This window comes from Heloderma suspectum, chromosome 4 (assembly GCF_057233095.1).
Source record: "Heloderma suspectum isolate Gila_16-S chromosome 4, 16-S_ref, whole genome shotgun sequence".
Classification (NCBI taxonomy): domain Eukaryota; kingdom Metazoa; phylum Chordata; class Lepidosauria; order Squamata; family Helodermatidae; genus Heloderma; species Heloderma suspectum.
In genome coordinates this window covers 292,923,219-292,935,830 of record NC_139461.1, presented here as the reverse complement: position 1 = coordinate 292,935,830, position 12,612 = coordinate 292,923,219, and the positions used below count along the sequence as shown (strand labels likewise).

General features: G+C 48.5%; 1 pseudogene; it reads left to right on the top strand.

Annotated features, from left to right (window-relative positions):
* LOC146348870 (uncharacterized) overlaps positions 1 to 12,612 on the top strand; it is a 153,540-nt pseudogene that overhangs the window by 113,360 nt on the left and 27,568 nt on the right.

The window sequence follows — 12,612 nt, the reverse complement described above, 5'->3', positions numbered from 1 at the left end:
CTAGGAAGAGGGGCCACTTGGGCAGGGGACAGGGGTCTCTAGCAAAGAATTCTCAGTACCCTCATGAAACTGCAGGATCCCTTTAGGTAAACCGGTCTGAAACCAGTTTAAAGTTGTAATATAGATTGGCTCTATAGTCTTTTAATAATTTACCAGGTATTAGTGGTTTGTCTAAGAAACGCATGTGTATTTTGTGTAGTGAAGAGTGGCTTGTCACCTCCCACTCTTGGCCAAATGTAGGATCCTGTAACTAACAAATCTTAAGAGATTTAAGGCTAGTCTTAGAAGATAAATTTCCTGGCCAGATGGATTATTGGTACCTTCGGGCAAAAGAGGCTTCCAAGCGGAGCCAAAGAGAAAAGGGTTTTGCCCCAGAAAGCTTTAACCCTCTCCCCTCGCAACGGTTCCGCCTGGTTATTTAGCCACCTCTGCCCAGTCTGGTTTTTATCTCTTTTTGAGTTCCACTATACCGATTTTTTTAACCCCTGCTGTCCCAGGTGGAAATGGAGCTCCTGACGAGCCTGCCAGAACCAGCTTATTCATCACTTGGAAGCCCTTTTGGCTATTGATGGAAGGGCAAAATAAAACACCAGGAGAGTTTCTTTTTCCAGACTCTCCCAATCCATTTGCGGTATGGACCCCGAAGCTGAGCAGAGTAAACCTCTCTCAGAGTAAACCTCTGGTAGGTGGTATGTTTGTGGACCAAAGCACCCCAGACATTAAAGAGTATGTTACTTGCCATGTTCCCGGGTGGCAAGGAAAGTCCGTGTCAGATGTTTTGAGTTTGGCAACGCATGTTGTTTTTAGGGGTGGACGAAAGTCACTTACCTGTCCTCGAAGGACGTTCGCGGTGGGGGGGAGGCGCTTCGCTGCTCCCCCCGCGAAGTTCAGGCCGGGGGGGGGGAGGCTTCCCGCCTCGGCCCGGCCAAAATTCAGGCTGGGGGGGAGGCTTCCCGCCTCGGCCCGGCCGAAATTCAGGCTGGGGGGGAGGCTTCCCGCCTCAGCCCGGCCGAAATTCAGGCCGGGGAGGAGGCTTCCCGCCTCACCCGGCCGCGAACGCGAAAGTTAAAAAAAAAAAAAGCCCCCTGATAGGCTACATGACGATTCACGTAGCCTATCACGGCTAGATCTGCAAAGTCAGCCGTGATAGGCTACGTCAATCGTCACGTAGCCTATCATGGGTGACTTAAAAAAAAAAAAAAAAGCGCGTACGCTAATGGTGGCCCCCATAGGGAGCCGCCATTCGCGTTCCTTATTTAGTCGCTGTAGTCTACGTAAATGTTTATGTAGACTACGGCGAAAATAAGGGCAACGCAAATAGCGTTGCCCTTATTTTCGCCGTAGTCTACGTAAATCTTTACGTAGACTACAGCGACCAAATAAGGAACGGGAATGGCGGCTCCCTATGGGGGCCGCCATTATCCGTACACACTTTTTTTTTTTTTTAAGTCACCCGTGATAGGCTACGTGACGATTGACGTAGCCTATCACGGCTGACTTTGCAGATCTAGCCGTGATAGGCTACGTGAATCGTCACGTAGCCTATCGGGGGCGTTTTTTTTTTCTTTCATTGCAATGGCGGCGGCGGCAGCCGGTCGAAAGACCGGCTGCCGCTCCCGCCTCGCTCGAACACCCGCCGAACCGCCGGCCGGACCAGCCACCGGGAGGGACATTCGGTGAAGGTAAGTCCCGTCCCGGGGGGGTGTGTGTGCGGGGGGCGGGGGGGGGTTCGGAGGATTTCTCCCCGAAACTTGTTCAGGGGGCCAAACACGTTGGCGCTCGGCCCCCCGAAGTTTCGGGGAGAAATTCTCTGCCAACCCTAGTTGTTTTTAATGGTAGAGATGAGAGAGAAAACAAAGAGAGAAAGAAGGAGTCAGTAAATAGTGTGAAAATGGCCGCAGCAATTTCTGAAGGGAGATTTTACAAGACTCGCAAGAGAGGACGAGGCTGTGGGAGAAGCCGAGGAGGCCAGCCACAGGGGTCCTGGCAGCTCCCTCAAAATGCCCGCGACATCTGTAATTATTGTTTACAACAATAATTAAGGGTTAGCAAGTGCAGGAAGAGAAGAGCAAGTGCAGAAAGAGAAGAGAGAGGCAATGACAGTCCCATGGAGATTTCCACAAAAAAAGCCAACCCCCCCCTCCCCGACACCTAACAGTTGGAAACTAGGGATGGTGGAGAATTTCTCCCCGAAACTTCGGGGGGCTGAGCGCCAATGTGTTCGGCCCCCCGAACAAGTTTTGGGGAGAAATTCTCCGCACCCCACCTGCACCTCCCCCAGGACGGGACTTACCTTTGCCGAATGTTCCTCCCGGCAGCGGGTCCGGCTGGCGGTTCGGTAGGTCTTTGTGCGGGGCGGGAGTGGCAGCCGGTCTTTCGACTGGCTGCCGCCGCCGCCATTCCAAGAAAAGAAAAAAAAACAAAAACGCCCCCGTGATAGGCTACGTGACGATTCACGTAGCCTATCACGGCTAGATTTGCAAAGTCAGCTGTGATAGGCTACGTATATCGTCACGTAGCCTATCACAGGTGACTTAAAAAAAAAAAAAAAGCACGTACGGTAATGGCGGCCCCCATAGGGAGCCGCTATTCCCGTTCCTTATTTGGTCGCTGTAGTCTATGTCAATGTTTACGTAGACTACGGCGAAAATAAGGGCAACGCTGCGTTGCCCTTATTTTCGCCGTAGTCTACGTAAACATTTAAGTAGACTACAGCAACCAAATAAGGAACACGAATGGCAGCTCCCTATGGGGGCCGCCATTAGTGCACGCGCTTTTTTTTTTTTTTTTAAAGTCACCCGTGATAGGCTACGTGACGATTAATGTAGCCTATCACGGCTGACTTTGCAGATCTAGCCGTGATAGGCTACATTAATCATCACGTAGCCTATCACGGGGGCGTTTGTTTTTTTTAAAAAAAACTTTGGAGTTCGCGGCCGGACGAGGCAAGGCGCCTCCTCCCCGGCCTGAATTTCGGCCGGGCGAGGCGGGAAGCCTCCCCCCCGGCCTGAATTTCGGCCGGGCGAGGCGGGAAGCCTCCCCCCCGGCCTGAACTTCGCGGGGGGAGCAGCGAAGCGCCTCCCCCCCACCGCGAACAAGCTTCGAGGACAGGTAAGTCACTTTCGTCCACCCCTATAACTGAAATTGAATGCCCCGTTCTTGAAAATCAAGGTTGGAGAAAATGAGTACTCTTGTCTAGTTGATACAGGTGTCAGTTGTTTTTATGCTAAATACCAAAGAACTTCCCCCTCTCGGGACGCTGTGAGTGGGTGATGAAATTGATGGGATCCCAAATTTACCAACCCTTAGTAAAGAAGTCATGGTGTCTGTAGGGCCCTTTTAAAGCAGACCATGCTTTTATACTAATGGAACATAGTCCTGTAAATTTATTAAGAAGAGATTTGTTAAGTAAATTTTGAGCTGAATTTAAATGTGATCCTAATAACTTGTGGGTTTCGCTGCCATCCGCTCATTTGATGGCTCTTACTGAAGGAGTGGAGCCAAAATGTTCCTCCCTCCCAGAAGCCCTTGGGAAAATGGAAAAAATGCCAAACTCCTGAAGGGAAAGCCACCCCTATCTATCTCTTGTAAAACAAATGAACTTAATAGATAAAAATAAGGTCCATTAAAATTTTAGAGATGAAGACAATCTCTTGTTGCTGAATGTGTGCTGAATTGTGTGCTATTGTAAAAAGATGTTACAGGTTGGCATATACCATACAGTATGAGAAAGGCAAAATTGTAGCTTACACTCCACTTGTGCGTTTACCAGAAAGAAAGATGTTTTTGAACAAAATAATGCAAGTAAAACTGAATGTTTGTGAAGAGATAGGATATGTGCTAAAATTGTTTTGATTGAAATGAGAACTTTATATGGTTAAAGTAAGTATAAACTTTTGCTGAAAGTCACCGGTAAGAAGCAAGTAGACAGAAAGTGTAGAGGGCACCAGGTTGGAGAAAGCTAGAGTAGAGGCGTGTAGAAAACCAGAGTATGATAGAAATCATGTTGCAAAGCATAGTGAAGGATGAAGCGCGGGCAAGAGTTGCACAGGGAGTGAGAGGAGTTGCCTTGTGTGTAGAACTGATAACCGCAAATAGTTTCTGGGTCAAGATGTACACTAAATTAAAAGTTTTGATTTATTGAGTTGCTTACGAATATGTGCTTTTTCCCCACTGATACAAGAAGTGCACACTGAATTGCTTCTTTTATTTATGCTGTTTAGTCTCTGAGCATGTGCAGATGTCTTTCTGACTATGCTGTTGCAACTCCTTATGAGTGCTTTGAATCAGCTAGTCTCTCTGCTCAAGTAGCTGAGCTCATTGCTCTAAAAATCAAAAACTGTTCACTGATTCACGATATGCTTTTAGAGTAGTTCATGATTTTGGTCAATGATAAGAAAAGAGGGAGTTCATGACTTCTGCAGGAACCCCCCATTGGAAATAGAAATATATATCAGATTTGTTATAAAACAGTTCTCCTGCCATCTTCTATGGCTATTATTTAATGTGCAGCTCATACATATGAGCAAGATGCTGTGTCTCTCTCAAATTCCCATGCTGATGCACCTGCAAAAGGCTTGTAAATCTTGTAAATCGTTGGGACCTCAGCATAGCCCAAGATTTTGCCCCCAAACATAATGAATCCAGGTGGAGTCACGCAGGTTGTATTTTACAACCTGACTCTCTAAGGTGCTCCCCAGGCGGCCGCTTGGTAGCGCCTAGGTCACTCCATTTCTTCTTGGCCAACATGCTTCATCCCTTTTCTCATGCCGGCAAGGAGGGACAGGCCATCTGTCTGGTCATCTGTCTCTGTTGTGTCACCTGTCCGTTCCACAATGCAGGACATCTTGTGAAGGTTGCGCAAGGATATAGAGGTCTCTCAGAAGGTCCGTTTTTACATCTGCAAATAGATGTTATTCAAATGTACAAGTGTCGTAGGTTTGAATATGTGTTAGAAATTGTGTGCCTGTTTTCTGGATGAGGGTAAAGGCATCCCCTTGCAGGAGGGCAGACGCTACCACAGTCACTAAGAAACTTTTGAACTTTGTAACTCCTACTGGAAACAGGTATGCAAAGTGATGAACATTTCTCCCACTTTCACTGCCCATATCAACCCCCCCACCCAAGACTGGGAAATGTAGAGAACAAATGGGATACTGAGGAGCAAAACATGTCAGAGTTATGTACTGAATTGAACTCTGATTAGGTAACTATTTTGCCATTAGCCCTAGGTGTGTACACTGTACGGATTGTACTCACCCTCATCCACCTGTGGGTCCGCAGGGGGAAGGGGAGGTGATACGGTCCTCCCCCTGGAATCCTCCCTGGCTGGTTCCGCTCTGCAGCGAGTCTGCAGAGCCGCCGGCCGGCTCCGGCCGCAGCCAGTCTGTGGCCACAAATGGCGTCTGGCATAGCGGATACCATTTGCGTCCCTGCCTTTTGCTGTGATAGGCTATGTAAAAATTTATGTAGCCTATCACGGCAAAAGGCAGGGATGCAAATGGTGTCCGCTACGCTGGACGCCATTTGCGGCCGAAGACAGGCAGCAGCAGCCAGAGCTGGCCGGCAGTGGCCGGCGGGTGGCAGGTAGGATCCAGCTGGTGTGGATTCCCCCGGGTGGCGGAGGTGAGTCTTTCTAAGAATCTGGCCTCATTGGAGTCCATGGCAGAATTCTCCGCCATCCCTAATTAGCCCTGATGTCTATGAGGGTCACCAAACAGAAAACACCACTTGTCTCCAAATGAAATTATCACCGGCAGGCCAATGAAATGTTTGTCCTCACCTCCTGAATATGAGGACTCTACCTATGCTCGTTCATTGACCATAGACCACTGTAAGAAATTAATGAACTGTGTTAAGAACTTTCATTCACAGTTCGAAGAAGCACATCCATTGCATCCAATCATGAGCAGTGTCACAGCCTAGAAGTTAGAGACTGGGTCTATGTGAAAAGACACCAAGAAATAGGGATGTACGAAAGTCACTTACCTTTCCACGGATTCTGTTCATGGTGAGGGGGGGAGGCGTTCCATCCCTCCCCCCGGAATCCTCGACGGGGAGGAGGCGATCCGGTCCTCCCCCCCGGAATCCTCCACGGCTGGCTGTGCTCCGCGGAGGCTCCGCGGAGCAGCCGGCCAGGCCCAGGCCAGGGCCATCCGCAGCCGGATTTCTGGCTGCAGAGGGCTCTGGGTACAAAAAACACAAAAAACGCGTACGCAAATGGCGGCGGCTATGGCCACCGCCATTTGAGTTCCTTATTTTTTGCCATCTTAGTCTACATCAATATTTACGTAGACTAAGACGGTGAAAAGAAAGGGGAACGCAAATAGCGCCCACTACGCTTTTTGCGTTCCCCTTTCTTTTCTTCATCTTTAGTCTACGTAAATATTGACGTAGACTAAGACTGCGAAAAATAAGGAACGCAAATGGCGGCGGCCATAGCCGCCACCATTTGAGTACGTGTGTGTGTGTGTTTTTTTTACCCAGATGTGATAGGCTATGGAGAAAAAAAGAGAAAAAAACACAGACTGCAATTGGCGGCAGCAGCAGCTGGTCGGGAGACCAGCCGCCGCTGCTGGAGCTGCCGCCGTCCAAAACATCCGCCCCAGGTAAGTCTCGTCCCAGGGGGGATCTGCAGGGGGGTGGGGGGGCAGGCCGTTCCACGATGGATTTCAGGGGGCTGAATGCCAGTGCAGAATCTCACCGAGATCCGTCGCAGAATTCTCTGACATCCCTACCAAGAAAAGAAATCCTGGATCCATCATACTCGATGCAAGCGTGCCATTCCACCAGATGACAATGAGGTAGCCAAAACCTCCACCTTCTTCAGAACAGGACGAGAAGCAGATGATAATGAGGCAGCCAAAAAACCCCACCTTCCCCGGACTAGGACAAGATGTGAGGGCCTAGACAGCAGATGGCATTAAAGAACAGTGGAAAGGCCCGCACCAAGTTCTTCTAGTCTCACACACCGCTTTCAAAGTAGCAGGTCAAGATTCCTGGATCCATTACTCCCACTGCACCATTGCCAGAGGAGCTATGACAGACAGCCTTGCTGAGTCAGCGCCAGAAGAAGGTGACATCACAGGATCAAGCTGCACTTCCCCTGACCAGGAAACAGGGGGACTTGAAGCAGACGAAAAATGTGTTGCGTCATGGCAGGCAACACACCTAGATGAACTGAAGTTGAAATTGCAGTGCTTGTCCTAAGCATGTTTCTTTACTGTACCCCAACAATTCTAGTCAGTAATCAACCGTGCGTGGTTGCGAACTGTAAGATACAATGCCCTTATTTTGCAACTAAACCCATTCCTCTGAGCATGCTGCAAAGTTATGAGTATACTTTCTGCAGGGGAGAGGAAGCTGTGTTATTGCACCAAACCACTGAGCCCTTAGGTGCCAGATGTCATAAAAGAATTGAATAAAAGATGGGGTCCCCAGACTACTTCTCCACTTGCAAAGAAAGGTATCCCACATGTGTTCAACAACTGGCAGCCACCACCACACCTGAGCAAATTCCTGGGAGTTGGGGTCAAAACACATTTATTGAGAGTTATAGCTGCTAAGATTAACCACCCTTGTTATGTCTGTGCTCACACCCCTACTCATAGCCATGGTGGAGTCCCTCTAGTGGGTATCCCAATGACCATTTCACAGTTGGCACAAGCACAACAGTTAAACTTAACGTCTCCTGACATGAATGGCCAGACCAGACTGTCCTTAAGTGGTGAAGTTATTGCCCCTTTTTGTGTTACTTACATCCCCGCTAACCAGTCTAACACACGTCATCGTAGTTGCAACATATCACTAGAGTTTGATGAGACAAGCTGGACTGTAGAAACCGAATCTTTTACAGAAGTTGTGGCAGATGTAGTTAGTGGTTGGGTAACTGTTTCCCATAACCTCTTTTATCCCTTTACAGAGAATGACACCATTTCCACTTTAGGCTTGTCAGTGAGTATTTGGTGGCTATGTGGGCACACAGCAACACTTGCACTCCCATCCTTAAGTGCTCCATGGCAATGTGCCCCAAGATGTGTTGTGCCAGGTATGCAAATTGTCACAGACCTTCCCGAGGGCCACCAATGCAACAAACACAGTTGGGCTGGGTTTGGTCGTGGCCTCATACTAGAGATGTTGGAGAATTTCTCCACGAATCTCGGGGAGGCCGAATGCCAACGCATTCAGCCCCCGAAATTGGTGGAGAAACGGTCCGCCCACCCCCCCAGGATGGGACTTACCTTGCACGGATGTCCCTGGCGCTGGCGGCTCCCGGCGGCGGTTCGGTGGCAGCGGCGGCCGGTCTTCCGATTTCCGGTAACACGGTGGATTAGTGTATCATGTGGGGGGAGAAAACCATGTTCCGCATGGTTACTACACCACCCTGGGTAGCCACCCCCTGCAAAACACTTAAGGGCCCCCGGAGATGCTTACCATATCATCTGGCAGGCTCTCCAGTGGTTAAAACAGGTTCTGGAGGACTTCCAGGCAATGACCACAGAGTCCACTGGCTAGAGTGTCCACTACTGCAGGCAACATTCTAGCTGCTGTTAAGGGTGTATGAAACCCCACTTACCTGTGTCCGCGTGGGGTCTGCCAAGGGGGGAGGAATCCTCCCCAGCCGGCTCCACTCCACTCCACGGAGAGTCTGCGTCTGCGGGCTGTGCTGGGCTGGGCTGTGGCCAGTGCTGGGCTGTGGCCACAAATGGCATCCCGCTTAGGGGACGTAAATATTTACGTAGCCTATCACAGCAAAGCAGGGACGCAAATGGCAGGACGCCATTTGCAGCTGCAGACCGGACCCGCTGGAGGCAGGTAGGAGCCGGTCCGCCAAGACTTCGCGGGGTGGTGGAGGGGATTGCTCCATTCTGCCATGGACTCCAGGGGGCCAAATTTCACTGGAATTCAGCCTCACTGGAGTCTGTGGCAGAATTCTCCACCATCCCTAGCTGCTGCTGTGAACTTTCTTTATGGTCCCACAGCCATTCTGGATGATGGGGTGGCTGACAGGAGCCCATTCACGCCATGGAGGATGTCGGGATGCAAGCAAACCACTCAGGTAAGCTTGCCTGGTAACTATGGAGTGTGTGTGTGGGGTAGTGGAACCGCACATCACCAGGTAGTCCCCATCATCTGACAGGCCTGTCTATAGTGGTTTCACTACACCCCCCCGTAGTTCCCCTAACCACCCTCCTCCTGTGCACATGTGAATAGGTCCATCATGTCATCATGGGCAGTGTTGTTGTTGTTCAGTCGTTCAGTCGTGTCCGACTCTTCGTGACCCCATGGACCATAGCACGCCAGGCCTTCCTGTCCTGCGTTCTCTCCCGGAGTGTGCTCAAGTTCATATTCATTGCATCGGTGATACTATCTAGCCATCTCATCCTCTGCCATCCCCTTCTCCTTTTGCCTTCAATCTTTCCCAGCATCAGGGACTTTTCCAGAGAGTTTTCTCTTCGCATTAGGTGGCCAAAATATTTGAGCTTCAGCTTCAGGATCTGTCCTTCCAATGAGCACTAAGGATTGATTTCCTTTAGGATTGACTGATTTGACCTCCTTGCAGTCCAGTGGACTCATAAGAGTCTTCTCCAGCACCACAGTTCGAAAGCATCAATTCTTCGGCGCTCAGCCTTCGTTATAGTCCAGCTCTCACAGCCATACGTTACTACTGGGAAAACCATAGCTTTGATTAGACGGACCTTTGTCGGCAAGGTGATGTCTCTGCTTCTTACTATGCTGTCTAGGTTGGCCATAGCTTTCCTCCCAAGGAGCAAGCATCTTTTAATTTCATGGCTACAGTCACCATCTGCAGTGATCTTGGAGCCCAAGAAAGTAAAATCTGTCACTGCTTCCATTTCTTCCCCTTCTATATGTCAGGAAGTGATGGGGCCAGATGCCATGATCTTAGTTTTTTTAATGTTGAGTTTCAAACCAGCTTTTGCACTCTCCTCTTTCACCCTCAACAAGAGGCTCTTTAGATCCTCTTCGCTTTCTGCCATTAGGGTGGTATCGTCTGCATATCGGAGGTTGTTGATAATTCTCCCGGCAATCTTAATTCCGACCTGTGATTCATCCAACCCGGCGTGTCTCATGATGTACTTTGCATATAAGTTAAATAAGCAGGGCGACAATATGCAGCCTTGTCGTACTCCTTTCCCAATTTTGAACCACTCGGTTGTTCCATGTCTGGTTCTTACTGTTGCTTCTTGACCCTCGTACAGGTTTCTCAGGAGGCAGGTAAGGTGGTCTGGTACTCCCATCACTTTAAGAATTTGCCACAGTTTGTTGTGATCCACACAATCAAAGGCTTTAGCGTAGTCAATGAAGCAGAAAGATATGCTTTTCTGGAATTCTCTTGCTTTCTCCATGATCCAGCAAAAGTTGGCGATTTGATCTCTAGTTCCTCTGCCTCTTCGAAACCCCGCTTGTACTTCTGGTAGTTCTCAGTTCACATACTGCTGAAGCCTAGCTTGTAGGATTTTGAGCATCACCTTGCTGGCATGTGAAATGAGCGCAATTGTGCGGTAGTTTGAACACTCTTTGGCGTTGCCCTTCTTTGGAATTGGAATGTAAACTGACCTTTTCCAGTCTTCCAGCCATTGTTGAGTGTTCCAAATTTGTTGGCATATTGAGTGCAGCACTTTAACAGCATCATCTTTTAGGATTTTAAATAGCTCAGCTGGAATACTGTCATCTCCGCTAGCTTTGTTGTTACTAATGCTTCCTAAGGCCCACTTGACTTCACTCTGGAGGATGTCTGGCTCAAGTTCAGTGACCGCACTATCATGGCTATCAGGGACATTCAGCTCTTTCCTGTATAGTTCTTCTGTGTATTCTTGCCACCTCTTCTTAATCTCATCTGCTTCTGTTAGGTCCCTGCCTTCTTTGTCCTTGATCATGCCCATCTTTGAACAAAACGTTCCCTTGAGATCTCCAATTTTCTTGAAGAGATCTCTAGTCTTTCCCATTCTGTTGTTTTCCTCGATTTCTTTGCATTGTTCATTTAAGAAGGCCTTCTTGTCTCTCCTTGTTATTCTCTGGAACTCTGCATTCAGTTGGCTATATCTTCCCCTTTCTCCCTTGCTTTTCACTTCCCTTCTTTCATCAGCTACTTGTAAAGCTTCATCAGACAACCACTTGTCTTTCTTGTACTTCTTTTTCTTTGGGATGGATTGAGTTGCTGCCTCCTGAACAATGTTACGGACCTCCGTCCATAGTTCCTCAGGCACTCTGTCTATCAGGTCTAATCCCTGAAATCTATTCCTCACCTCCACTGTATATTCATAAGGGATATGATTAAGGTCATACCTGAATGGTTTAGTGGTTTTCCCTACATTCTTCAATTTAAGCCGAAATTTTGCAAGAAGAAGCTCATGATCTGAGCCACAGTCAGCTCCAGGTCTTGTTTTGACTGACTGTATAGAGCTTCTCCATCTTTGGCTGCAAAGGACATAATCAATCTGATTTCGATATTGACCATCTGGTGATGTCCATGTGTAGAGTCGTCTCTTGTGCTGTTGGAAAAGAGTGTTTGCTATGATCAGTGTGTTCTCTTGGCAAAACTCTATTAGCTTTTGTCCTGCTTCATTTTGTACACCAAGGCCATGCCTGCCTGTTATCCTGGTGATTTCTTGACTTCCTACTTTAGCATTCCAATCCCCTATGATGAAGAGGACATCTTTTTTTGGTGTTAGTTCTAAAAGGTGTTGTAGGTCTTCATAGAACCGATCAACCTCAACTTCTTCGGCATCAGTGGTTGGGGCATAGACTTGAATTACTGTGATGTTGCATGGTTTGCCTTGGATTCGTACTGAGATCATTCTATCGTTTTTGAGATTGTACCCCAGTACTGCTTTTCCCACCCTTTTGTTGACTATGAGTCAACAAATCCATTTCTTCGAAGGGATTCTTGCCCGCAGTAGTAGATATGATGGTCACCTGAATTAAATTCGCCCATGTCTGTCCATTTTAGTTCGCTGATTCCCAAGATGTCGATGTTCAATCTTGCCATCTCATGTTTGACCACCTCCAGCTTTGTTCAGTCGTTCAGTCGTGTCCGACTCTTCGTGACCCCATGGACCATAGCACGCCAGGCCTTCCTGTCCTGCGCTCTCTCCCGGAGCGTGCTCAAGTTCATATTCATTGCATCCGTGATGCTATCTAGCCATCTCATCCTCTGCCGTCCCCTTCTCCTTTTGCCTTCAGTCTTTCCCAGCATCAGGGTCTTTTCCAGGGAGTTTTCTCTTCGCATTAGGTGGCCAAAATATTGGAGCTTCAGCTTCATTATCTGTCCTTCCAATGAGCACTCAGGGTTGATTTCCTTTAGGATGGACTGATTTGACCTCCTTGCAGTCCAGGGCACTCGTAAGAGTCTTCTCCAGCACCACAGTTCGAAAGCATCAATTCTTCGGCGCTCAGCCTTCCTTATAGTCCAGCTCTCACAGCCATACATTACTACTGGGAAAACCATAGCTTTGATTAGACGGACCTTTGTCGGCAAGGTGATGTCTCTGCTTCTTACTATGCTGTCTAGGTTGGCCATAGCTTTCCTCCCAAGGAGCAAGCGTCTTTTAATTTCATGGCTACAGTCACCGTCTGCGGTGATCTTGGAAC